General features: G+C 46.4%; 1 protein-coding gene across 1 annotated transcript in view; it reads right to left on the bottom strand.

Moving 5' to 3' along the window:
* LOC119172226 (uncharacterized) overlaps window positions 1–26742 on the bottom strand; it is a 120968-nt gene that overhangs the window by 79947 nt on the left and 14279 nt on the right. The gene's annotated exons all lie outside the window — the stretch shown is intronic.

Here is a 26742-nt window from a genome sequence, read left to right on the forward strand (position 1 = left end):
GATGCAGGCGGCTGCCCTCCCTTCGTCCACTGCCACCAGCCCTCAGCGCAAACCACTCATGCTCGCGGGTCTCCGCGGTGAAAACTTCAAGGACTGCCTCGACCTGTACAGCCATGCGGGTGAAGTCAATCGATGGACAGAAGCGTGGAAATTGAGCTATCTCCCGTTCAATCTGACTGGCGTCGCCAAAATGTTGTATTTCAATCACGAAACTGATTTCATCGATTGGTCGACCTTTGGCACCAAGCTTCGGCATATCTTCGGATGCTCTTCGGGTCGTTCCAAAATCGTGAAACAAAAGGTGCCTGTGCGTCTTCAACTTGCCCACGAGTCCTAAACTTCGTATATCGAGGATGTCTTGGACCTCTGACACCATGCTAGCAGCGATATGACGGAAGCGGAGTGCCTTCGCCACATCATTAAAGCAATCGGCCCGATTGCATTCGAAGCTTTGGGTGTTAGCGTTCCAACTGTGGTTGAAGACGTCATTTCGACATGCCACGTACCGCCTTGACCAGTTGTAGTTCCTTCGCATTCAACAAGACAGTTGCACCAACAGACAAATGCACTTTCACGCAGACACACTTGCACGTAATTCGAGGAACACGGAGCATTATCAACGTTTCAAAGCGAGCATTGAATCAATCAACCCCTACACCAACTTTTTCCGGAAATCACGCAAAAGCTCTCTCGTTCTTTAAGGTACAAGAGATTAAGTAGAATAAATGAAATAACTATATTATAACGCAGTACTGGCACCTTTCTTTACACCTCCTATACACTCACCTGCAAATTCAACGTTTCTGCCAGGAGCCTAGGTTTTGTTTTTAGCGTCGAAGGTGACTGTTCTTAAAACTTCATTAAAATTATTTCATTAAATTTAAAATTATGATAACCACCGGATCACATACTCTACGCAGGAGGCACGCAGGTGTCTAATGATTGGCTTTAATGCGTGCTAAAAATGACTAGAAAATAATTGTTGCGGCCAAGGTTTGTAAAAAAAAAAAAAACTGTCTTCACACATCTCTGCTTTCTCTCTCGTCGCGGGTTAAGCAAGCGGCCGATATACAGATTGTGCCTGCACTTTATGCGAATTGATGGTTGAAGCATAAAAACAATAAAACATATAAACCATTCGCTTTTTGGCTGTTACAAGCCGGCCGGTATATGTTTTCTGCTCGTAGACCACCTAAGAGAAAGCTTCTGTAGGCATAGGTAGAAACGTATTTGTGTAAATGTAGAGAACACATTTTAAGAACTAATACCATTAGGACCTTGTCTGAAGTTTTAAAACGTATTTTCGCTTATACGTAAATCCTACCTCAAACACCTGACTGCGCCTTGGCGCAAAAGAGAGCCAATATAAAACAAATTAGAACGAGCTCTATAGTCACTCAACGGAGTAAGAATTTTGAGCATTAGGAAAGAGGCGGCGAAGTTAATCACAATTCTACCACTGAATTGCGCGACCGTTGTTAGATGTCCAGTACTGCGGCACACGCTCGTACAGAAACCACGCGCCGTCGATTCCGTGCGCGCGTTACGGCCTGTTAGTTAACGTAAGGTCAGCTCAGATTACTCATCATTAATTAATCCCCCTAATGGGAATGCGAGGTTTCTCCACTCCTTGCAACCGGCTGCCCAATTACCGCGGCTCCATATTCAGTGCACTCCCCCGAACAAAATAAGAAATAAATAAGCAAAGCAACTGAGCACCCAGGTTTTCAGGTTCGGGAACGTAAACCCGGGCGATAAATAACATTTAATCTACCTGCCATGCGTGGCCGGTGGCAGGGAAATGCCGTCAAACAGACAGCCGCGAGTACAGCCCTTCATATATCTCATCAAATCACCCGAGATTGACGCTGCGAAACGCGCGGCTCATATACCGGCAGTGAGCAAATTAACGGTGCTAAGTACAACTGGCAAAAGAAGAAGTAGCAGCCCACGAAAGTTCCAACATGTACACGCACCGACGTTCATCGGCGCGGTGGAGTTTCGTGGTTTTCTTCGGTAACCACCACGAAAAAATATATATAGTATCCAATAGCACAGGCAGTGCTCATAAACAGTGCCCCAGAGTGAGGATAAGACCCAGCGCGCGGCGGCCGTATCGACCAAGCCATTCCGGTCCCAGGATTCTGGTTCGGCAGGTTTAATGTTCCGGAGGTGAGACTTCCGCGTCACTTCCAAGCAGCTAACGAGTATGCGGCGCTGCTTCTCGCCAAATGGCTGTAAACATTCTGCTGATCATCAAATGCTGCGCAGTAGCCGAGACGTAGTCGCCCACGTAACCAGGAAGAAAATATCAAAGAATGCTTGTGGGGCGTGAAAGTTTGTTATATACGATTCGTAGTGCCTTGCATCAAGAACGAAAAGCTGTGGGGGCTGATATAATTCACTCTGATATGGTAATAGCGTTATGTTTAATCGCGAAGACAACCTCATTAAGGATATACCTCTGGAAAGAGGTGTGCCTAATAATAGAAGATTGTAGGGCTGCTGCTGTTGAATCATTGTAAGAGGCGAGCACGTCAGTCACTGTTTCAATTAAAACCGAATGAACTTCACCCGGTGCGTGCATTGTGAGAAGCACAATGCACGCACCCGGTGAAGTCCATTCGCTGTAGTTTTCGTCATTTCACCAAAATTTCGCTATTTTAATGAGGTCTTAAAGCACAGAGTGTCTGAATGACAAACGTAGGGTGGCTTTGAAGAAGCTACCCGTTCTTCAATTAAGTGAAAAATCAACGCTGGCAGAACCAATAACATCGACCGACAATATCCAATATTTAGTCTACACCAGCAAAAAATTGCCATATTTTTATTGAACTTCATTGGCCACACATTTTACAAAAAATTTGCATAAACTGCGTGGACCCATAGCCATAGCCTAGTTTGGGTCCAGAAAAGAAAGATTTTATAAAGGCACTTCGGAAAAGCGTAACTAAAAATGTTATACAATACCAATAAAGAATTACCTAAAGTTTTACAATATAATGTAATAAATAATCGGCAAAGAAACATTACAGTGCATGAAATAACCGCACTAAACCGTTTACAATGCACGAGAGAACGAAAACGGAATAAACACCTACTTACATACTGAAATCAAGACAGTCATCAGACTAATTATGACAGGGCATTAATAAATCAGTAAATTCTTCTAAATAGTGTTTTTCTAGTGCCTTAGTGAAATTTGAACACATATTTATTTCAAAAGAAATAACATTCCAGGTTTTAATACCAACAAACTGTAAAAGCCGTTCACCATATACGTTGTTAGTTCGTGGAATATTCCATTTACCAAAGATTAGTTGTCTAGTAGAACGAGAAGGGGCGGAAAACAGCGACACGTGAAAAGGGTGGTTGTAAATAATAACTGCTACAGAATGGGCACGTTCTTTGCTATAGAGGCTTGGCTAACAGAAGAGAACTGGGAGTGGGTTCCTAATTCACAGAAACATAGCTGGCAACATTGAGGAATACTAAAGCATTAATGAAAGGGTGGTAGGTATCGTAATTAAACTGAATAAAAGATACAAGATGAAGGTGGTACAGGCTTACGCACCTACATCCAGCAATGATGACGCTTCAGTTGAAAAGCTTCTAGGAAGACGTGTAATCGGCAATGAGTAAGGTAGAAACACAGTATACTATACTGATGGGAGACTTTAATGCAAAGGTAGGGAAGAAGCAGGCTGGAGACCTGGCAGTAGGAGACTATGGCACCGGTACTAGAAACGCCAGAGGAGAGCTACTAGTAGAATTCGCAGAACGCAATAATTTATGGATTTTGAATACCTTCTACCGAAAACGAGAAAACCGTAAATGGAAACGGTGAAGCCCTAATGGCGAAAATAAGAACTAAATAGATTTTATAACGAGTGCACACCCAGGCATCGTGCAGGATGTGGAAGTGGTTGGCAAGGTACGATGCAGTGACCATGGAATGGTACGGTCTCGAATGCACCCAGACTTGAAGAAGGAACGAGAGAAACCGATACGCAAGAAGCCAATCAATGAGCTAGCACTGAGAGAAAAAGTACAGGAATTCCGAGTCTCGCTTCAGAACAGGTACGCGGCTCTTGGTGAGAAAACCAACCTTAGCGTAAATACAATGAATATAATCTGACGAGTATCATTACGGAGTATGCAGTGGAAGTTGGAGGCAGGGTAGTTAGATAGGACACTGGAAAGCTTTCCCAGGAAACGAATAATCTCATTAAGAAGCGTCAAATCATGAAAGTCTCAAGCACAACAGACAAAATAGAACTGGCAGAGCTTTCAAAGTTGATTAATAGGCGTAAGGTATGCGATGTGAGAAAGTATAACATGGAGAGAATTGAACACGCTCTGAAAAACGGAGGAAGCGTCAAAGCAGTGAAGAGGAAACTTGGGATTGGCAAAAATCGGATGTATGCACTAAGGGACAAAGAAGACAAAATAACTAACAATATGGATAGGATAGTTAAAATAGCGGAGGAATTTTACAGAGATCTGTACAGTAGCCGGGATAACCACGACTTTAATACTATAACAACTAGCAGTAACCCAGATGACACCCCACCAGTAATGTTAGAAGAAGTCAGAAAAGCTTTGGAGAGCATGCAAAGAGACAAAGCTGCTGATGAGGATCAGGTAACATCAGATCTGCTGAAAAATGGAGGACAGATTGTGTTGGAAAAACTAGCCACCCTGTTTACGAGGTGTCTCCTGACGGGAAGAGTACCAGAGTCTTGGAAGAGCGCTAACATCATCTTAATACATAAGAGAGGAGATGACAAGGACTTGAAGAATTACAGGCCGACAGCTTGCTCTCTGTAGTATACAAGCTATTTACAAAGGTAATTGCTAACAGAGTAAAGAAAACATTAGACTTCAATCAATCAAAGGAACAAGCAGGATTTCGAACAGGCTACTCAACAATCGACCACATTCATACTATCAATCAGGTAATAGAGAAATGTTCAGAATATAAACAACCACTATACATAGCCTTCATAGATTACGAGAAGCGTTTAATTCAGTAGAAATATCAGCCGTCATGCAGACACTGCGGAATCAGGGCGTCGATGAAGTATATATAAACATCCTGGAAGAAATCTACAGGGGATCAACTGCTACCATAGTGCTTCATAAAGAAAGCCACAGAATACCAATCAAGAAGGGTGTAAGGCAGGGGGACACAATCTCCTCAATGCTATTTACCGCGTATTTACAGGAGGTTTTCAGAAGCCTAGAATGGGAACAGTTAGGGGTAATAGTTAATGGAGAGTACCTTAGTAAACGGCGCTTTGTCGATGACATTGCATTGCTGAGTAACTCAGGGGATGAATTGCAACTCATGATTACGCAGTTAGAGAAAGAGAGCAGAAAGGTGGGTCTTAAAATTAATCTGCAGAAAATGAAAGTAATGTACAACAAACTCGGAAAAAAAGCAGCGCTTCCAGATAGGTAATAGTGCACTTCAAGTTGTAAAAGACTGTGTCTACTTAGGGCAGGTAATAACCGCGTAGCCAAACCACGAGATTGAAGTAACTAGAAGAATAAGAATGGGGTGGAGCACATTTGGCAAGCACTCTCAAATTATGACAGATAGATTGCCACTATCCCTCAAGAGGAAGGTATATAACAGCTGTCTCTTGCCGGTACTTAGCTACGGAGCAGAAACCTGGAGGCTTACAAAGAGGGTTCAGCTTAAGTTGAGGATGACGCAGCGAGCAATATAAAGAAAAATGGTAGGTGTAACCTCAGGAGACAAGAAGAGACCAGAGTGGATTAGGGAACAAACGGGGGTTAAGGATATCATAGCTGAAATCAAGAAGAGGTAATGGACATGGGCCGGGCATGTAGCGCGTAGGCAGGATAACCGGTGGTCATTGAGGGTAACTGACTGGATTCCCAGAGAAGGCAAGCGGGTATAAATTGGGTTATACACCAACGTGGGTTATACACCCACGCAGCGAGTGCGGTGCGACCGCTGCGTGTTTGTTTCGGTTAAGACGAACAATAATCCCGCCACGATTATTATAGACTACAAGTTTAGGCAAAAAAAAAGAGATGACTACAATTTTTCTCACGCGACTGCATTTTAATAACGTCTCGTGGTTTTCGTTTGGTGTCCCACTGCATTCTGCGCTCCCCTACATTTCTTATTTTTACTTTTTGCATGTGCTGAACATTCAAAGTTGTAATCTGAGAAAGTATTATTTGTTGCCCTTTCCCAAAATGGGTTTGACAAGCTCTGGTACATCCAATTTTTGGCTGTTTTTTTTTTCTTTCTTCCGATCACGTCTTATGTCTGGGAGTTACGCGTTTCTTGGATCTTAGCTGAACGTCATCAATCTAGGTTTTTCTTTCGGCTATATTTTTTTTTCGGTGTATAACTGCACCACGGTGAGTAATATCCAATGTGAACGTTTAGAGGAAGAAATAGAGAAATTCAAATAAAAACTCCGTGTATGACTTTGCCAAAAACAGCCATCTTTCTTTGAAATAACAGCCCATACGCTCACCAAAAGAAAGAAGGAAGGATGGAAAGAAGGAAGAAAAGAAGGAAGGAAAGAAGGAAAGAAGAAAAGAAAGAAAGAAAAAATGGAAGAACGAACGAAAGAAAGAAAGAAGGAAGGAAAGAAAAAAAGAAACGAAAGAAAGAACGAAAGAGAGAACGAAAAAAAGAACAAATTAAGAACAAAAGAAAGAAATAGGTGGGGTTTAAGTAGACGTCAAACAAACTTGAATTAAGGTGGTGTCTACCAGAAATTCTCCAGCAGTGACTACGTGAGAAATTGTGATCAGGACTATTATAGAATTACTTAATCCGTTATGAAACCGACCAAAATGCGAGTGAGTTTATTTCTGTTTTCTATTCAGAAATTCTGTGTTCTATTCGATGGCTAGCACCTGAAAATTCGTGACATCACTGCTCATGGATGTGCTTCAACAGCCCCCGACCAACCGCGGATGCATGTGGATGTTATGAAACCAAACTCGCGACTAAATTAACGCTGGCCTTCATTGTGTGAACTTCCGTCCCACTACCACCAGGCACACGTTTGTTTCAAATAACTTTATCAAAAGTACCCCGCACAGTGTTGTGTGCTCTTGCAAAAGGACCTGAACGTCTTCAGTTGTAGCGTGCTTAATGAAACTTTTTTGTGCGAAAGCGGGAACTAATTGATATTTATGATGTGAATAGAAAAGCGCAGTGCCAGCAAAAGTTATGTAAACAGAGAGCCAGTATTTGAGTCTACGTGAAGCAAATAAGCTTTTATGAAGGCAAGCGATGAAACGCTTTGAAAATGAGATCACTATTTATATTTATGTTTACCTTCATCCTACGCCAAAGTGTGATCTTACGCAATGTTCATTACACCACAAAAAGTAACAAAATCTCATGGGAGCCTTACGTGCGCGCACTTGCACGCCTGATTGAAAGAATATGACTTCATCTGACGATCCGGAGTTTGCACACTAAAGAACGTGCATATGTTTAGCTATATTTGGGAATTTGTTCTGCGTTTTTTGGCGTGATATAGGTTCATTCTCAAGAATCGACGCACACGTACAGGGGTAGGTGCAAGGAAAAATGAAGTACAGATACGCTTATTCAAAACAGAGAACTGAAAGAAATATACCTCTTCTTGCCAGGCAAAAAAAAAAAAACGATTTCAATATTAGGGGCGAAGCTCCTTATAGCGGCACCCGTTCGTTCCCCGTAGTATGTAACAAGTATAACATTTTGACCTCCAAGGTGGTGCCGGTGAGAGACCTATTCTGTGCGTTGTTGAACAATAAAAAATAGTGCTCAATGTACATGTCAATGGCTGCTAACGGGGAATGAGAGACAGGAGCATTCGGCTTTTAGTTAACGCGCAAGCTGCGATCACCATTAGCAGCCATTGGCATGTACATTGAGCACTATCTGACAAGAAAGGGTTGCTACGTTATACTCGCCGGGTGTAACCTCCTTAGCTTTAGAAAGGTTTAGCGAGCGTTGATGGTGGTGGTGGTGGTAAAAAACATTTATTTTAGAAAAAAGTTTACTAGAGAGTGCCGACGTGGCCCATCGGCGTGCTAGAGTGGCAAGACCCTATTCCGGGACGCCAGTGGAGCTGGAAGCTGCCCGTGCGCGCTCCACCAAGGAGCGTTGTGCAGCCAAGGTAGAGCAGCCGAGCAGGTGCTCCTCCCAAGCCTCTCTAGTTGGGATAGGAAAAGGGGATGAGAAAGGGACGGGTTTAACTGGGCACGATGCTACGACGTGATATGTGTCGGCGAGCACATGACAGGTCGAGCAGGTGCCATTGATTTCCGGCAAAAAGTGCCTGGCGACCGCCGGACTGATAAAGGTGTTCGTCTGCAGGCGGCGTAGCAGTCGTTCGTCCGCTTTCTCCAAACCGCGTGCGGGGTCCGGGTAGAGGCGGCGCGAAGCCCGGTAATAAGCCAAAATTTCGCGAAAGCGCGTCAGGTTGGTATTGCCAGATTCCGTCTCGGGACATGGAGGGGCAACGGCCCGGACTGGAGAAGCGCGGGCAGCGGCATTTGCCGCCTCGTTGCCGGGCAGGCCCGAGTGGCCTGGGGTCCACACTATACGAATGGGATGAGGGTTAAAGCGCCAAGAGGCTGCCTGTAGTAGGCTAGCCGCCAGCGGAGCAATGGAACCCTGAAGGTACTGAGAACAGGCCGAGCGCGAGTCCGTCAGGATGGTGCGTGAGGCAGGGTGAGAGGCGGCCAAAGCTATGGCAACCTCTTCAGCGTGCGTTACTGTGTCTGCTCGAAAGGAGAGGCCATCTACGTGTTTGCCCTCTGTAATCACGGCAGCCGTGAAGTGACCCGAGGGGGAGGGACCCGAGACGTCCACGTAGAAAACACCAGGACGATCGGAGTGTCGCGTATGAAGGGCCGCGGCGCGTGCTAGTCTACGGCCAGGATGGAGGTCAGGGTTCATATTACGGGGTAGAGGTTCCACCCATAGCTTTTGACGCCAGAGCTCTGGTACCGGCTGCAGAGGGTCTTGGTCAGATATCGGGTTAAGGCCAAGTCTGTGTAGAAGACGGCGCCCTGAAGGCGTCTGCGACAGTCGATTGATTTGGTTAACGCGATGAGCTTCGCGCATCTCTGCAAAGGTGTTGTGTACCCCCAGAGCCGTGAATCGGCTGTTGGAAGTTGCAATAGTTAGGTCCAGAGCGCGTTTGTATACTGAACGAAGAAGGACGTCCAGCTGGTGCTCGTGTCGACGACGCAGGCGAAGGTAAGGCAAGGCGTAGAGGACGCGACTGGTCACAAACGCGTGGGCCAATCGGAGGGACTGAGACCCGCGGAGGCCACCGCGCTTAGTAGAAACTCGCCGTATCATGCGGCTCACCTGTTCGCTGGTGCGTCTGAGGCCTGCTATTGTGCCCTTTGGATCCAAGGACGATGTGAGGTGAAGGCCAAGAAACCGAATATTTTGCACTGCCGGGACGGGCCCGGACGGAAGAAAAATTTGAGGCGGCGGTAGCGGAGAGACTGAAAGAAGAGCCGATTTAGCTGGAGAGCACTCCAGGCCGCATGAACCTGCGTAGGTGTCCACCAGAAGGGCAGCCTTTTGCAGGCGTTCTTCGATTTGCGCTAAGGAGCCGGTGTTGGTCCAGATTGTGATATCGTCCGCATATAGTGCGCGTTGTATTCCCTCGACCTCGCTTAGAAGAGAGGGGAGGTTCATCATCGCCAGGTTAAAAAGCAGAGGAGACAGGACTGCCCCTTGAGGTGTACCCCGCGTGCCTAATAAGTACGGGCCGTGTTCGGTAGAATTAAGGCGAATGAAGGCGGTGCGATGTGATAGAAAGGCGCGAATGTAGTTGAAAGTCTTCTGCCCGCAGTTTGTGGTAGACAGGTTAGTGAGTGTAGTGCTGTGTTTAACGTTGTCGAAAGCCCCGCGGAGATCGAGAGCGAGCACGGCTTTATCGTTATGGCGCATAGTAGTCGGCTCTATGATATCGTGTTGAAGCTGGAGCAGGACGTCCTGCGCCGACAGATGCGGGCGAAAGCCAAACATCGTGTCGGCAAAGGTGCTCCTGGCCTCCAAGTAGGCTGAAAGGCGTTCGCGAACCATGGTTTCCATGAGTTTGCCTGCGCAAGACGTAAGTGAGATGGGTCTCAGTGCCTCAATACTAATGAACTTTGCCGATTTGGGAATGAATGTCACGACCGATGTGGTCCATTCCGTTGGAAGCGGAGAACCGTCCCATATCGAATTTATAAGCTGGAGTAGCGAGAGGTGTGCTTGGTCGGGAAGATTTGCCAGGAGCGATACTGTCATTCCGTCGCGTCCAGGGGCCGTGCCCCGTCGCATTTTCGTGAGTGCAAATCGTAAATCAGAAAGCGTGTATGGGGCGTCGAGGTCGGTGTTAGGGGCGCCGGAATACGTATATGCTGGGCCTGCGGGATCAATTGTGCGGCAGATGTAGCGGTCACAAAGTTCTCGCGCGAGTTCATCCGTAGTGCCCTGAAATGCATGCAGAACACGGTGGAGCTGGCGTTGCGTTTCTCCCCTGGTGGTGGAGGGATCGAGAAGGCTTCTAAAGAGTCGCCACGCACTCTTAGAGCTCATCTGGTTTGCAGCCTTCGAACAGGTGTCTGCCCAGTTAGCATCGGAAAGTTGTGCGGAGTATGCGGCCGCCTCTGCAGTGAGCGCCTCAATGCAAGCGCGAAGTTTCCGATTAAGTTTGTTGCGTTTCCAGCGCCTTATGAGCCCGCGGCGAGCGTGCCAAAGATGTAGGAGGTGTGGATCGATCGCAGGAGTCAAATTAGAGGTTGCAAGGGTGCGAGTGTTCGCTTGTTTCATATGAAGAGCGTATGATGCCCGCGCTGCATATTCGGTCGAGGAGAGGCCGGCGGGGAATGGTTGCATTCTGAACTGAGTCCAATCGGTGAGACGGGCTTGGCCCCAGTGTTGGCGCATTTTCTGCCGCGGTGTGAACGAAATGCGGAGTGAAAAGTGATCGCTGCCTAGGTTTCCGCCTAAATTTTCCTATGTAGCATCGCGGATGTGACGGGTGAGGGAGAGGTCGGGGCATGTGTCTCGCGTGACCGAGTTGCCGGAACGTGTGGGTTGTGCCGGATCGGTAAGAAGCGTCAGGCTCAGCGAGGAAATGAGCTCCTTAAGCTCTCTGCCCCGGGCCTTCTCGTAGTGGTAACCCCAGTGAGGGCTGGGGGCATTAAAGTCCCCGACAATCACCAGTGGTTGTCGGGCCGCTATACGCAGTGCCCGATGGAAGAGATGCGCAAACGAAGCCCTCGCAAGGCGAGGGGGACAGTACACGTTTAAGATATGTATTGATGGTTGGCCCCTCCGCTGAGACAACACTGATATCATGCAGTAGTCGTAAGGAAGGTCCATATCGAGGTCGATCTGTATCGCCGTGTAAGTTTATGCACGAGGAGGCATGTGGTGGTGCCGCCTACATAGGAGCAGTATCCAGAAAGGGATGGAGCAGGGCCAGATTCTTGGAGCGCCAAGACGGCCGGCTGAGAGCCAAGTGAGCTGAGGAAAACGGAAAGATGTGAACGCTTTCGCCTGTTCCCGAAGCCTCCAGGGTTCCACTGTATGATCTCGAATTTAGACGCAATGTTTGAACGGGACGTACGATTGGTAGCCATTGTGACTGTCCTAGGTTTTATATTTGGTCCTCCATGTCCCGCTCGGAATCCTCAGAGGCAGGGAGGGGCACGGGGGCCGGATTGTCCGACGGCGGGGTGGTGGTAGCCACCTTACGACGACGTCGTGGAGCTGTCCCCTCACTGCTCACCGAGCAGGAGCGGGAACGCGATGCCTTGGGTTGAAACTGGGTGATTGCCCAGGCTTGAATAGCCTGGGTAACCTCTACTACTATGTGTTGGACCGAGAAGCTGGTGAGGAGGTGATTAATCGAAGCTTCGACGCGCGTGAGGCGTTCCTCTACGCGCGGGGTGTGCTCTTCGCTAGGGAGAGTTTGGTTAGCGGGCAAGAGAACCTGAGGTGCCCCAGGAGCCTCAAGAGCTTCTGGAGTAGATGTGGCACCGGTTCCGAGTGCTGGAGTACACATGGCTGCTTGAACCGGCGGTTTAATGGGAGTGGGCTTAGCGCAAGGACTAAGCTTGGACGTAGCTGGCGTAGCCGCCTGGACAGAGGAGGCAATACCGGATGGCCTTGCAGTACACTGTTGTTGGGGTTGAAGTCGCTTATTTAAGAGTTCGAGTTGTTTAGTTAAAAGAGAATTTTGCTTTTGAAGTGCCGCAACTTGCTGGCGAAGGGCCGCAATTTCGGGAGAAGGAGGATCGACAGAAGGGGGTGAGAGAGGCTTAGAAGCAGCTTTCCCTGCCCAACTGCTCACCTGAGGTACCGCCGCTAGTGCTTCGAGCGGTGGGAATGCTTGAGAGTCGGCGTGGAGTGGTGGAGCCGAATGATGCAGGTTTGTGCTGCTGTCTGGCTGTGACGAACATGAGGTGGTCCCTCGAGGAGATGTTGAGGGCTGCTTGCGTTTCCGATATTTTCGGTATTTTGCCGTGCAGCCACTGGTCCCAGTCTCATGGGCGCCGTGGCAGAGGAGGCACTTGGGGTGGCAGTCGTGGGCATCTAGACCTGCAGGTGCGGGGGTTCCACATTTCGCACACTGGGTTGGAGCGGCGTGAGGGCACTGAGGTGGTCGATGACCGATGGTACCGCACTTGGTGCATACAGGGACCGTTTTCTTATAGGCGCGGATATACGTCGCCACGCAGTGGTAGAAGAGGAAGCGGGGTAACTTCGTGCCCTCGAAAGTCACCACCGCCGCCGCGGAATCTCCGAGTTTGCGGACCGCAAGGATAGTACCTTGAGGCCAATACAGTTCAGACTTTATCTTTTCCGGGCTTTCAGCAGGGTTTACATTGATGACGCCCTTGCATGTATCCCCTGGTGCCTTGGCGTGGCCTCGAACGGGCAGCTGCTGATCCCCCACTTGCAGCTGGAAGTCCCCGAGGAGTCGCTGTGCCATAGGCAAAATGGTGGTGCTACAGACCAAGATGTTCTGTTCCCAGATTGGCCACACTTGAATTTGCGTGGTAGTCCGGTCGCCGAGGTAGCTGCGGATGGCGTCGCCCGCGTGATCGGCCGGGACAAATGTGCGTAGCTCGCAGGGAACGCGAGGTTTCAGCACTACGATGTAGTCGTCGCGAGAGAGGCGAGGAGTTTGACGCGGACGCCACTTGCGTTGCTTCGCTGGCTGCGAGGACGGAGCAGAGGTAGGCACACCGCCGGAGGGATGGCGCGCCGGCGTTCCTTGCAAGGCTGGGGAATGGTGGCCCGCCGTGGCGTCTCGTTGTTGTTGAGACGCAGACTTCAATTTCGCTTGCTTGCGTTGCCACAGTTTCACCATGTCGTCGAGGTATTCATCTTCTGATGGCATAGTGTTTTCGGAGGATGAAATCTCCATGGACAGCATTTGGCTTGAGATAGGATCATAGCCCGTAACCATAACCACGTTAGCGGCCGCCATCGCCGGGCTGAGAGCCCTTAGCGAGGCGGCGTTGTAGCCGGGAGTGAAGGACGTCCCTCAAGTTGTCAAAACTGGACCCACCTGGACGAAGGTGTTGTCTAGGCGAAGCGGAGAACTTGGCGGTGACGATAAATCCAAGTTTCAGGGGTACCAAGGTGGATGTCCGCAGAAATAGCAGAAAATCTACGGAGGCGATGTGGAGTGCGTCTGTCACCATCGAGCGCTCGCAGCGCCCCCCCAGCGAGCGTTGAGCCGCAGTGCCATGAATACAATGAACTTGTATATACCATGAATGAACTCGAGATGGTTAAAAATGGGAAGTAGATACGAAGCGCAAGCCGTCAGAAAGTAAAAGCCGAATTCTCCGCCTCTCATTTCCCATTAGCAGCCATTGGCATGTACATTGAGCACTATCTGACCGAAAAAGTTTGCTACGTCATACTCGCTGGGCGTAACCTCCTTGGTTTTCGAAAGGTTTAGCGAGCGTTCGGCCGCAGTGCCATGAATACAGTGAACTAGTATATACCATGAACTCGAGGTGGTTAAACGTGGGAAGTAGACACGAAGCGCAATCCGTAAGAAAGTGTGCGTGTGCCACCTCTCGTTTAGTCCTTGGAATGTCCGCTGGATGGCGGCGCTTCTATATGGGGAATATATGATGAAAAGATGCGAGAGGGTGGTACTTGGAGTGTTGAATAGATGGACGAACGGACACATAGACAGATGCATGAATGGACGCATGAACGGACGCAGGGGCGGCTGCATGGACGAACGCAGGGACGGACGCACGAACAGACGCACGCACGGACGGGCTGATGGATGCATGGACGGTCACACTGACGGACGCATGGACGGACGGAAGCAAGAACGAATGGACGGACGAATTCTTCGCCCCTCTCTCCATCATTGACTCCGTGGATATGCTGCAATTTTTTTTATGAGCCATCGTTTCGGGGATTCCTCAGAGCTTGTTCGCCACATAGAGTGGAACGTACGAATACAACTGAATTATGAAAATTACGTAAATTGAATTATCCATTGAATACGATGCACGTGGGTTCGTACATTACTTGTTCTTTTCATTCATCTGCTGTAATTAGACCGGTCATACCGGTTGTACTCGGCATGTGCAGAGCTTTGCAGATGGGTGGTCCACGCGTCCCATGTTTCAATCACTCTGTATCATGGGTTGTAAGACTGAATGAGCCGAGATGTCGGGTGTCTTTGCGTGCACCTGCATTTCATTATCTCAATGTTTTCGCAATGCATTGTGATAAAAATATCTAGGCTTTTATGAGCCGAAACCACGATATGACTATGGGGCATACCATAGTGGGAAGTTCCAGAACTATTGTCCATATGGGGTGTAACACTCTAGCACTTCACTTCCGTCGCTACCAGGACTGAACACGCGACCATCGAGAATGCACGTGAGCATCGGAATTACTGTATCACCGTAACGCATTGTAGCGGGAAATGACGCAAAATTGTTATATTCTCATCACGCCATCGTAGTGACATCCGAGTGCGTGTGTGTGTTCGTAGCAATCGATTGTGAAATGTTCCCGTTTGCCTGCACGCAACAAGTGACCAAGCCGATGGTTGTTACTTTAATAAAAGGATGTTTGCTGCGGTAAAACAATGAACGTTGTTTTTACGGTTTTATAATGCGCATTGTTGTCGCTATCAAAACGGCTGTCTACAAAAGAAACTACGGCCTTTTTTTCTCCTCAGTGACAGTTCTTCCATGAGTTTTCCTAGACACCCCCTACCTCAGTGAGGGGTAGCAAACTGGGTGCAACCTGGTTACCCTCCTTGCCTTTCCTTCGCCTCTCTCTCTCGCATTCTAGACAGTGCAGTATGTAGTGCACTACGAAGGCGCCGGTGCACGCTAGCGCAATCGTTGCCAGAACGTGTCACATTCTTGCGAATGGTCCCCTGAGCGCTCTTACACTCGTACAGCTAGCCTTCTAGAGCACGTCGCCTATCGAGTCAACGGCCTTGCTCTGAAGGGAGCGATCTCCTTTCTCCTCTGAGGCATTCAACGTGAGCGTGCTGTCGCATGCATCACGGAGCACGTGTTCTCCATCCGAGCCGAACGTTTCCCCTGCCGGCCGAAAAACGTCCGAAGGAAACGGCCATGCCCAGGCAAACGCCGCGTGAAAATAAACGACGCCGTGGGGCGTTTCCATGACGAGTTCACGAGGAGTCCGCTCGTTTGGAGAAAAACTGAGACGACTTCCTTCTTTCTCTTCGCCCTTTCTTCTGAAGTCGTCCGCGTAGCATTGGAAGTTCCGCGCAGGGCTTCGCAATCACAACGATGTGGGCCGACGTAAAGACAGAAGGTCCATTGCTGCGCCATTGATTTGAATGTGTCTGGTCGTTGTTCGAGGCCGGCCGTTACCGTACGTTGTACCTTCCTAGGCAGATTTCGTAACACTTCGAACCTGCAACAGCAACCTGCTAGTATGATCATTATCGTCGTTCTGAAGCTTTCTCTTTTTTTCTTACGAATTTCAGTGGTGGCATTATGCACTAAAAACAAGGCGCCAGCAAGTGTACGGCCGTTAGCACCTTTAACACGAACGCTCCACCACGTGTCCTGCAGCAGTTTGATTGACGCTGACACCACGTACGCTTAGGTTCTGTAGCCAAGATGCTAACCATACATGCCGACTTACTATCCAAGCCCACCGAAGTATTGTCTCAGCAAAAGCACCCAGCACTTCGCGGCTGGAATCAATCAAACTAGCCCTGGCCACGCATCCAAGTGTTTGTGTTAAAGGTGCTGACGGCAGTACAGCGATGCAGCCATCGAAAGTGGCGTATTCGTATGCGTCGTTTTTGATAAAGTCATGCTCTTTCAATTGTGGGCTTTTCGGCGACCAGCCCTTTCTGATATGGCAGCCATATCCTTTATCCTTGTAACCTGTCGTTTCACGTTGCCAAATTTCACTGTGGCCTGGATATAAACGCGTGGCCGCCGTTTTTTTTTTCCTGTAGCTACTGAATTGTTGTGCTGCCAAGTACATTATTAAAGGTCCAACTTCCGGCTTGAAGGAAGGAAAAAGTTTGGAATGAGCATTGCGCAAAGAGAAAGAAAGAAAATAAGGAAGAAAGAAGGGAACGAAGAGAAAGAAAGAAGAAAAGAAATAAAAAATAAAGATAACAAAAGCAGTTCATTAGGCATGCCCACGCTATTCTCAATCGTGCAAAGGATCCAAAATTTCTTGGTTTGGCATTTTACTATAAATTAAAAGCAACTTCTGCAAAAGCTCATGGCTCGAGTGAGTGAAATCTGTTCTCAGTCGAGTGGATCGATCATTCGCTCATGTCAACCATGAAAGCCGACACCCAGGTATCGCGAAAGCCGGCAAATGCACTTACAGTTAGGCTAACTTATTTACTTTAAAAATTATTCAAATAAATTAAAATAAACAAAAAATAATGCGCATAGTTTCCCAGCGCGGTTTAATCAAAGTGCTGGCGTGTCATAGCTGAGGCCAGTGCGACCACGGATGTGTATCACGGAATCTAGCCGACGAAAAACCTGTCAACGTAATTGGTTAGGAGCGTGTCAGAATACCCATGGGTTTTAGTAAGCTGTTGTTGGAGGACGACTGCATTAAATGTGGATGCTGAAGAGCCTGTGATTTATGATCATCACTTCTAGGTGGTATTGCTGATCATTCAACATTTTGTTACTGCTCAAACGCGCAACATGAATGAAAAATGTTAACGCGCTTACGCACATTCTAGAAGAATTGAACGCAGGGGAGTACATTAGGCGTATAGCTGTCTCCTCTATTGGCACAGTGGAGGCATGTACCTGTAAGTGTGTCAGTGGATGTGAATGCTATAACGTAATCAAACATGTGTGAGCGAAGATACAGGGAAATGCAATCAACTATATCAAACAGCTCTGTCAACGTCGGATGCCAGTCACAAACGGTTGCGCTATTTTTGAAATGTGCGCCTATGAAAACTACGAAGCCAACCAATGACTGGCCTCTACACATAAGTTCATTGTGACCCCCGCTGTCACTTGGTTTTGTTGTGACTGTGTCAGCGATTCAGTTATCGCACAGTGCAGTTCTCATCACGTATATCTTCTACAATACGTCGGATAAGTGTACTGCATCAGGAAACTGCTGCAGAAGCTCCACTGCAGTTGTCTGAACATGAATAAACATTGCTCTACGTGATCATTTCCGTCGTCTTTGATGTCCTACATGCTTTGAAGGTTCGGGGTTTGACCACATACATAGTCTGCGAAGTGGAGGGCACTATACTCCACGCCTTAATAAATTCGTGGTTAGTTCGAGGGCTTAATTTCCGACCCTGCTCACTTCGCAAGCTCGGGGTTCGATTTACTCTATACTATGGAGGCCAGGTGTTTCATACTGTTCACACTGAAAAGGGCCGAGGCACCGAGTACCACCACACTTTGTAAGTGTTCGGTTCTGTATACTGGTTACTGTATTACACTACATGATTCTTACACAACTACGACAAATATTAAGAGAAAGCTGGTATAGGTTCAGTTTAAAAAAAAATTCACAAAGAATGTTACTGGAGCCAAAGTTTGAACATTTCTTTATCGATGATTTCGAATTCCTAAATGTATTTTCTATTGAGCCCTGCGCATTTCTATGGGAAGGAAGTTACATTTTTGATAGACACACAAATAGATTTCGTGGAAAAGTGGTCTAACAATGCTCCCGCTTTGAAATACTAATAAAGTGTGCAAACAAAAACGAAAACACACAAAACCTAGATATTTCGTTCCACATATAGCAGTCAACGCAGTGGAGACAAGGGAAACTCCCTGCAGTAGAGGGTTACACCCCAGAAAATGGTTCATTCTTGTTTCGCCACCACAATGTGTTTTGTTTCAGCTTGCTGCGGAGTATTAAACTAGACGTTGTTATGGCAGAGATCAACAACTCCGTGATGCGGCGATAAATATGTTGGTCCATGTGTGGTAGCACTTTTTTATTTACGTTTCTTTATTTAGTTTCTCATTTCAAGCATCATAGGCCTGACGTGCGTGCCCTTTCATGGCGCGCCCGACGACTTACAACAATAAAACAGCGTTATCAGACATGCGGGTAATATATATATATATATATATATATATATATATATATATATATATATATATATATATATATATATATATATATATATATATATACAGTATAAAAAGAGGTCGACAAACAAACGTGCGAAAAAACACTAGTTTTACTAACGTTTCGGCAGGTGGGCCTGCCTTCGTCGTGATCGCCCTATAGACTCCGACGAAGGCAGGCCCACCTGCCGAAACGTTAGTAAAACTAGTGTTTTTTCGCACGTTTGTCGACCTCTTTTTATACTGCATTTTCCACCGGATCCATTGAATATCACCCCACCATATATATATATATATATATATATATATATATATATATATATATATATATATATATATATATATATATATATATATATATATATATATATAACTGACCAAACTTTTTCTGAGCTTTTACTGTATTGACTGCTAAGTGTGAGGCGGAGTGTACCTACACTGCCCGCCATCTCATGTTTGCATCGCAGTGCACGCAAGAAAACTAAAATTTTGACACGGCTTGGTCAGTCACCGATAGACCGACCATGCGCTGTTCCTCGTCCTCCAGAGTTTGGTTGTGGCCGTTTATTCCGTCTCCCGGGAGGCAGAGCCCATCCAAACTGCTCTATACGAGCGATCAGTGCTTGTGCGTTCGGGAGTTACGTTACGTCTCCGAAGAAAAATATCGAAACGCCGCCGGGAAGCCATAAACACTGGGGCGAAATGCGAAGGGTGCAGCATTCGCTTCAAGAAGTATATCTCGGCTTGCGACGTTGCGCAAAAAGCGAAATCTTATTTCGTGGTTCGTACGACTTGTACGTTGCAGACTAACCAGACACTGTTTCGAGTGAAGATAAGAAAATTGTTTAGTTTAAAGGGCAAGCGAGCACTCTTGTATTCTGTTAACGAGGAGAAGGTATAGCCTTCCGAGGAAATAGCCTTCCTAGGTACGCTGGCAATGACCCCCCTCCCCGGTTTTCTCTTTTCAAGTTCGTTGAAAACAGTTGATTGAAAGGGAAGCGCAGTGCGACGAAACAATGCACATGCCGGTGGCCTATATGAGCCATACTCCAAACGGCGCTGCGGCGGCTCTCCATATCACCAGACCAAGCCCCAAAAAATGTTCTACTCATCCCCAATCACGTGCGAATTTCAGCATTTACGAACCTGGAAATTCGTTCATCCTCAGTCGAATGCGTAGTCTCCACCATTTTCAAACCTCAGGGGTACAGTTAACGTGCCTTATATAGATTGCGCATGCGCTGTTGCTAATGAATATCCGCTTACATCGGGAGACTGGAATTAGTCTATGATGTATGATTACAGTGTATTCCTTCGCATATACAAAGGTAGCAACTTGCCTTTTTCTTATAGTTCCATTCGGTTGGATACTGACGATACATCAAAGATTTGACTTTAGCAGTTGTGCGAGTGAAATATAGAAATTACAAACGCCTAACTTTTTTCTTTAAAAGCTTTAAGGGCTTATAGCACGAATGCAGTTATCAAGCTGTATATTGAAATATGCCTTCCTTACTTGTCAAAAATATAAGGAGCATGATCATTTATTTGCCCAACTTACCTTCTTAAATATTTACGCTAAGGCAAATATGAGACTTTATGTTTTTTTAAAGCACTCGACCACGGCGGTAATTGATCTAGGCCTGTTAGTCTTAGTTCAAGTGCGACCGCCCGCACGCCAGCCCATAGACGATGGGTGACCACTCGGCCATCGACCGCTGCCTTGTCACCCATCTCCTAGCTGTCCGCCTGTCGCCTATCTCCTAGAAGGGCACTGTCGAATGATAGGAAGTCGCTTCCCAAAAATTGTAGGACAAATCCTGGCAGACGCCAGGCCTCCGCGCACAAGAGCAACGCCGAGCAGCCTTTTCGCCGCCGCCAAAGCCACCACGCCAACTTCTCAGCCGTCACGCTCGCCCGCTTCGAAGCGAGCAGGTGCCTCGCCTCCACAGACCCATCACCGCGCTCCGTTTTCTCGTCTTCCGGTTGACACGATTCACGTCGTTGATCGCCCTATAGGCTCTGTAGAACTTGCCAAGCACCAGTATTGGCACTTGTATACCTCCTTGCTGCAAGCAGCGTGCTTGCAAGACCTCCGACCCGCATCTCGCGACATGGTGCGGATCCACCCAATGAACAACACATTTAGGCTCATCATGGCGGACTCGGCTCGTGCTCAAACCTACCTCCGCATAACCTCCCTCGTGGCTTCCGGGAACACTGATTCTCTGCCCCATCCAGTCACGGCCATCCTGCCAATAATCGAGCCAATAATCGGGCCAATAATCGAGCCAGTAATCGAGCCAATCTGACCTTCCCTGCACTCCACCACGTTTTTAACAACCACGTTTTGGACAGTAACAACGTGAATCAGTTCAGGCTATACCACGCTGGTCTGACAGCAGCAAACACAGGAGAAAGTAGAACCTTTGAACAAACTGTGCCTTTCCCAAGCATCGTTTCTATAAGCATACTATATCTTCCTAAACAGACCAATATTCTGAAAAACTACGCTAACTTAGGCTATATTGCTATCAAATATTTGACTCCGCTAGTACCCGAGCGGAAATAAATAACAGATTATAGAAACGACTTTCTTTATTGATCTGAACTACCCCATTTTAAATTCAAAGAAAATAGACTTACATCCGCGCCTATATACTGACGGAAACCTAAACACGTATAATAGGAACCCGTGTTACATTGCGCATTTCTTTCAACATAAATTAACTAGTCCTACCGAAGAGCATTACTGATCTTCCTTCCCAGTTTGTTCTCTGTTTCTCTCGTGTAAAACTTTGAACATAAGCGAACTTACAAAAAGTGGTGGTGCCATCCAATTTTGAGGCTAGAAAAAGACTATTGTGGGTATTCTCTGTATGCAGAACACTCCAAACGAATGGCATATCACAGCAAACGCTTATAATGTGTTTTAATTTACTTTCACTTGTGCAAAATTTGCCTTGTCGGGAGGCTCTAATGATAGAATACCTCACAGAGGAAAGCCTTGATTTACCTGATACCCTCATTGTAGATAGTTTGATCAGGTTCACTTGGTCCCTACATATTTGGTTAAAGGCTCTTTTCATATTTTTCTTCCCTTTCTTCTGAAATCATTTAGCCTCCTTCTCAATCCCTATACAGAACAGCGACCAGCGTTATATAGGCGCCAGCAAAAATCCCTGTTTGTCTCTCGCTCTCTCTCGTCTCTCTCTCTCTCTCTCTCTCTCTCGCTATATTATCATTCTTTCCAATGTCTACCTACAGAGCTCATTTTCCTGGTCAAGACTAATTGCTAGCGCGTCCAGACTCATGGATGTCTATGCCAAGGGCTACGAAAGTTGTAATGACGTCACATCCGGTCTATAGGGACGTCAGTGACCTCAGGACCTCCGCCACCTCCGCAACGTACGTACCGGCAAAACGTAGGTTGCTACATTGCTCGCTGCAGCTAGCCATGACAACTTCCGGTGCGTTTGTTTTGCTGGTGCTTGCGTGGCACGTGTGTGCGAGAGCAGACGATATGCAGCACGGTGTGCGCCACAGCCTTGTGTGAAAATGTGACCAAGCCCTCTAAACTGCTACGTCACTACCCAACTGGGTGCACAGAAGCCTAAGCTGAAAGTTGTCCACATAAATAGGGCGATTTTAAAATATTTAGTGAGAACACAAAAATCTTGCTCCAGGCATCACGCTTCCTGGATGGAGCCGCAAGAAACCCTTGCAGCAAGGAGCACGCAAGCCATAAATTTGGTGGCACCACACATACCAAGCCCACTCGAAGCTAAAACGCGAATCCGAGAAGTTCAAATGTTGGGATTAGTGTACGTCTGCTGCGCCTGTTTTTGTTTTCACGTCGACGTAACGCTTGGCACTCTGTAATATTCCAGCGGTAAAAAAAGGCAACATTCGCTCGTTTTGTGTGTGGTCTGTAAGGCTCCCGATCCCTATGTGCCGCAGTTTCCGCATAGCTCCTGTTAAAGGGCGAGTTTCGTATTTTCCTCGTCGCTCGTCTGTTTGTACTAGTGGGAACACCCTCGCATACCGGAAAACAAAGCGAGATGAACGTGTCTCGACGAATGCCAGTCTCGCATGCATACATATTTGTTTCTCCATCGCACGGTGTCTCTGCTGGCTCCTCCTCGGGAAAGCAGGCGAGGGGAAACCATGTATACGAGAAGCATTCGCTCGCTTTCCTTCCATGAAGAGCCGCGGCTGGTGATGAAAGACGGCTCCCGAAGGTACACAAAAAGTGCGATGCCCTCCACTTCTGCACTGGAAAACGTTTCCGGGTGGCTGGCTGGATTGTGAAAGTTTGTCTGTATCTACGGAAGCAGATCCCGTGGCATCAAAAAAGCCGTCGAATTTTTTCGTTGACGATAGATGTATTCAGCTGTCGAAGGCATGCATACTGGCAGGCACTTTGATTCATATTTCCTTTGAAATTCGCCTCCTCTTTCCTTAAATCTTGCTGACGGTTCTTGTCGGTGGTGTCTCCTTATTGCCTTTTTCGGATCGAGTTTTCTATAAACGCAAGCGCATTCTAACCTCGCACCTAAATTGCCAAAGTTTTGACGACGCCAGAAGAATTGCTATAAAAGGTCTTTTCGTTATGTATTTCCTGCATGTTTTTTACAATGTATCGTGTTATGTTATTCGAACGCCAGGGGTGTTGCCAATATTTTTTTTTCTGAGGAAGGGGTAGAGGGAGGTTCGCCCCCCCCCCCCTCTCTGGTAGAATTTACTGAAGGATGTAATATTGGCCAAGGCAATCCTATCTTCAGAAGCTCTATCCATTCCAATAAGCTATATATAGAGAGTAGTGTAAATAACGAAACCCACAGACAATTAAAGCAAGGAAAGTGGTAAAAGATATTACCTGCGGTTTCTTTACTGTATTGTACTAATTATCACCTATATTGAAAGAAAAATACGTTGAACCGAAATCGCCCTTTTTATCGGAGAAATCGAAACTCCCAGTTTGTGGATTGGGCGCGGCGCTGGCAACCACCCCCACGTACCGTGAAAAGAAAAAAAGAAAGTGATCGAGAGAGCATCCTTTTTTGTCTATAGCCTAAATTGTTGAGCACAAGACGCGTAATCCGAAGGTTGTGGGTACGAATTCTACCAATGTCGCGAAGAAATTTAACGCATTTCAGTTTCTTTCAATTTAACATAGAACCGTTAAAATACAGTTAGAAACCACAAATAATTGCGACGTGTGTACCACCTCTTAGGGATGCAGTTGATAAAGAGATGCAGTTGACAAACAATCAATTAATGAATTACCTTACAAAAATGTTTATTGAAAAAAAAGCTAAGAGAAGATATTGACCAATCACAACAGATGGGATTGAATATACGTGACGGTTCAATTAAAATACCATCGAGGAAATTGTTGACAAGCATTGATAATTGAACCACGACTTTCAATTGAAAGCCATCAATTGTTCATCAATGCAGAGAAAAAATATTATTTTTAGCACTCGATAGTGGTTCCTAGCACTGTGGAAAATATTACGACCATAGGTAATTAGAAAACCATTTGTATCACATCTGCCTACATCTGAAACACACCCCAGCACTGGAATCGAACTCGGGACCTCATGCTAGTGAAGCAGATGTCTTACCCATTGCACCACAGCACCACTTTTTTTTTCTTTATTGACACCCACGGCGCCACCACGGGAAGGCAAGTCTTTTTGCGGGGGTATATATCTACCAAGTGGCTTTTTGCAAACCGTCGGCGGAACTTTGAACTTTTTTGTGTCATATGCATTTGTTTGCGCATGAATTTGATCATCGAATAGTTTGTAGGGCTTCATGAGCTCGAGACAACAACGGTGACCACTTTCGTGGTGCGCCGTTCTGCAAGAACGATTAACGTGTGTTCATGCGTCGTTATAGTGCTTCCCCGTGAACCGCGGGTGTTTCGCTCACCGAAATTCGCGGATACCTGCACGACGAGGCTGTGTTCGGCTGTCGAAACCTTCGTATGTTTCTCGCACATGCGTGTGCTGGGAGCAATTTCGCCTATTTGTGTCGCGAGGCACACGCTTGTCACTTACACCAGTTTATTATCAGCTGTTTTAAGACAATGCGCTTCCGCACGTAAACGTTGCGTGGGTATATTGGCGTTTCTACTGTAACATTTGCATTTTGTACGCATGAACTGCCACGAACTGCCACGAGCATTGCGCGGGGGCAGCAGCGCTTGTTTTAGCATTTCGATGATTACTTATTTCCGCTATTATAATTTATGTGCCTTATTTCGCGATATAGAGTGGTTTTCACTCATTTTCACTTTTTAACTGATCTTATGTATGGGGAGTGGCTACTCTTACTTTTATTCAGCCTCACACAGCTGTTCAAGTGAATGCCAAAACGCGCACCAAGCTCAAGTAAGACGTACACCAATTAGCGGTGGACAGGTAGGTCTCCGTCCAAATAAATAATGCTTGTGCACATATCTTTCGTGAACGTCCGCGTGCAGTTGGGGTCAAGAAATGGTGCAGAACGAACCTTAAAATCTTTATTGTTACTGCATACAGTTGCTCTTTAGTAAATGAGGATTTTTATAGCTGGCACATTATCTCCACAGCAGTACACTGGTTGTCTTGACCGTGGTTCACTGTTACAAATCCATGCAGGAATAGGAGAACTGTACTTAATATTCAAAAGAGTAAGCAAATGTCGGTGGCATACGCTCTCCTGCTGACTTCTGCACTTGACCTCTGACTTTTGTATGTGATGTTTATCATCAAATTACGCAACCACTAATCAAACATCAACCAACCGATTTTCAATTTTGATCCTTCTCTGTCTCGCTGCTTTCCGTTTGTTTCTTTTTTGCCATGCTTTCCTAAAATGATCAGTTCAATTGGTTTTGTAGAACACGAGTATCAACATATATGCTAGTGTTTCAGTACTGTCCCGCATGCCGCACCGCAAACACGGAACTTCTCAGCTTCCGCAGTTCTCGCCTCTGTTTTCTTTTTCTTTTTTCCCCTCCTTCACGCGCGCGCGCTGGAGAACATGAGCGAGCACGCGTCTCAATTTTACTGATGAAACATTGCTTACAAAATACTTCTTACATGGTTTATGATAGAAATTAGACGATAAAAAAATTATTGCAAAGTGCTCAACATAAATATTGTTTACGAAATATTTCGCACATGGTCTTTCGATAGAAATGAATCAATGACATTCTTATTGCAAAATCCTCATCAGAAATATTGTCGACGAAGTATTGAAGCAAACCAATGAGTATTGCGGAATCATTGATGATCAATAGAGTCAATCATTCTGTCACAGTCTGACATTGGAAAATCAAGTCATTTTCATAAGGGTGAAGGCGCTGCATGATAACCAAAATGACTTAGATAACTGATCACGACAAAATACTATGATAATCTATGACCTCCTGAATTCTTCGAACGGAACATGGGCGGAATCTTAAGAAGTGTTTTCTTTCTGACAAACTAAATATTTCGCTTAGTGCAACGTCTATTTAAAGAGCGCACCGTATTGGTCAGTACACATCAGGCCACCTATTGTCAAGTTACTTTCGTTTGAAAATTAACAATTAGTACTTGCGGCTGCTCCAAAACTGAAAAGGACAAATTTTTCTGTTTACCAAGATTATTCAAAAAATGTTAGGACCACACGCCGAAAGTTAGTCTAATTTGCACGCAGCCGTCCGTGGTGGGTCCTTTAAACTAAACTTGAATAAGCTGATCATGAGACATGAAGTTTTTAGAGCGAAATCTTTTATGAGATTACAACATGGGTCGCATGCGCCGTAGTTGTTCACCGCCACCGGTGTCAGTAACCACTATCGCTAAAAATAAATAAATAACGAAGCTCAAAAAAATAAAAAGATCACCAAGGACACCATAAGACTCGAACCCGGGTCCCTTGCCTCTATCACTGAACCACGCCAAGCTTTTTTATGGTATTCATTATAATGCGTATATTAAACTACATTTGCTTTCGCGTAGTGATGCATTCGCTGAGAAGCAATAGTTGTGCGTATATTGACGTCGTTTTTTTTCCTCTATTTTCGGCTGAACTTCACACGCAGGGGGAGAAGATCAATATACTACAACA

This window comes from Rhipicephalus microplus, chromosome 4, assembly GCF_043290135.1.
Source record: "Rhipicephalus microplus isolate Deutch F79 chromosome 4, USDA_Rmic, whole genome shotgun sequence".
NCBI classification, from domain to species: domain Eukaryota; kingdom Metazoa; phylum Arthropoda; class Arachnida; order Ixodida; family Ixodidae; genus Rhipicephalus; species Rhipicephalus microplus.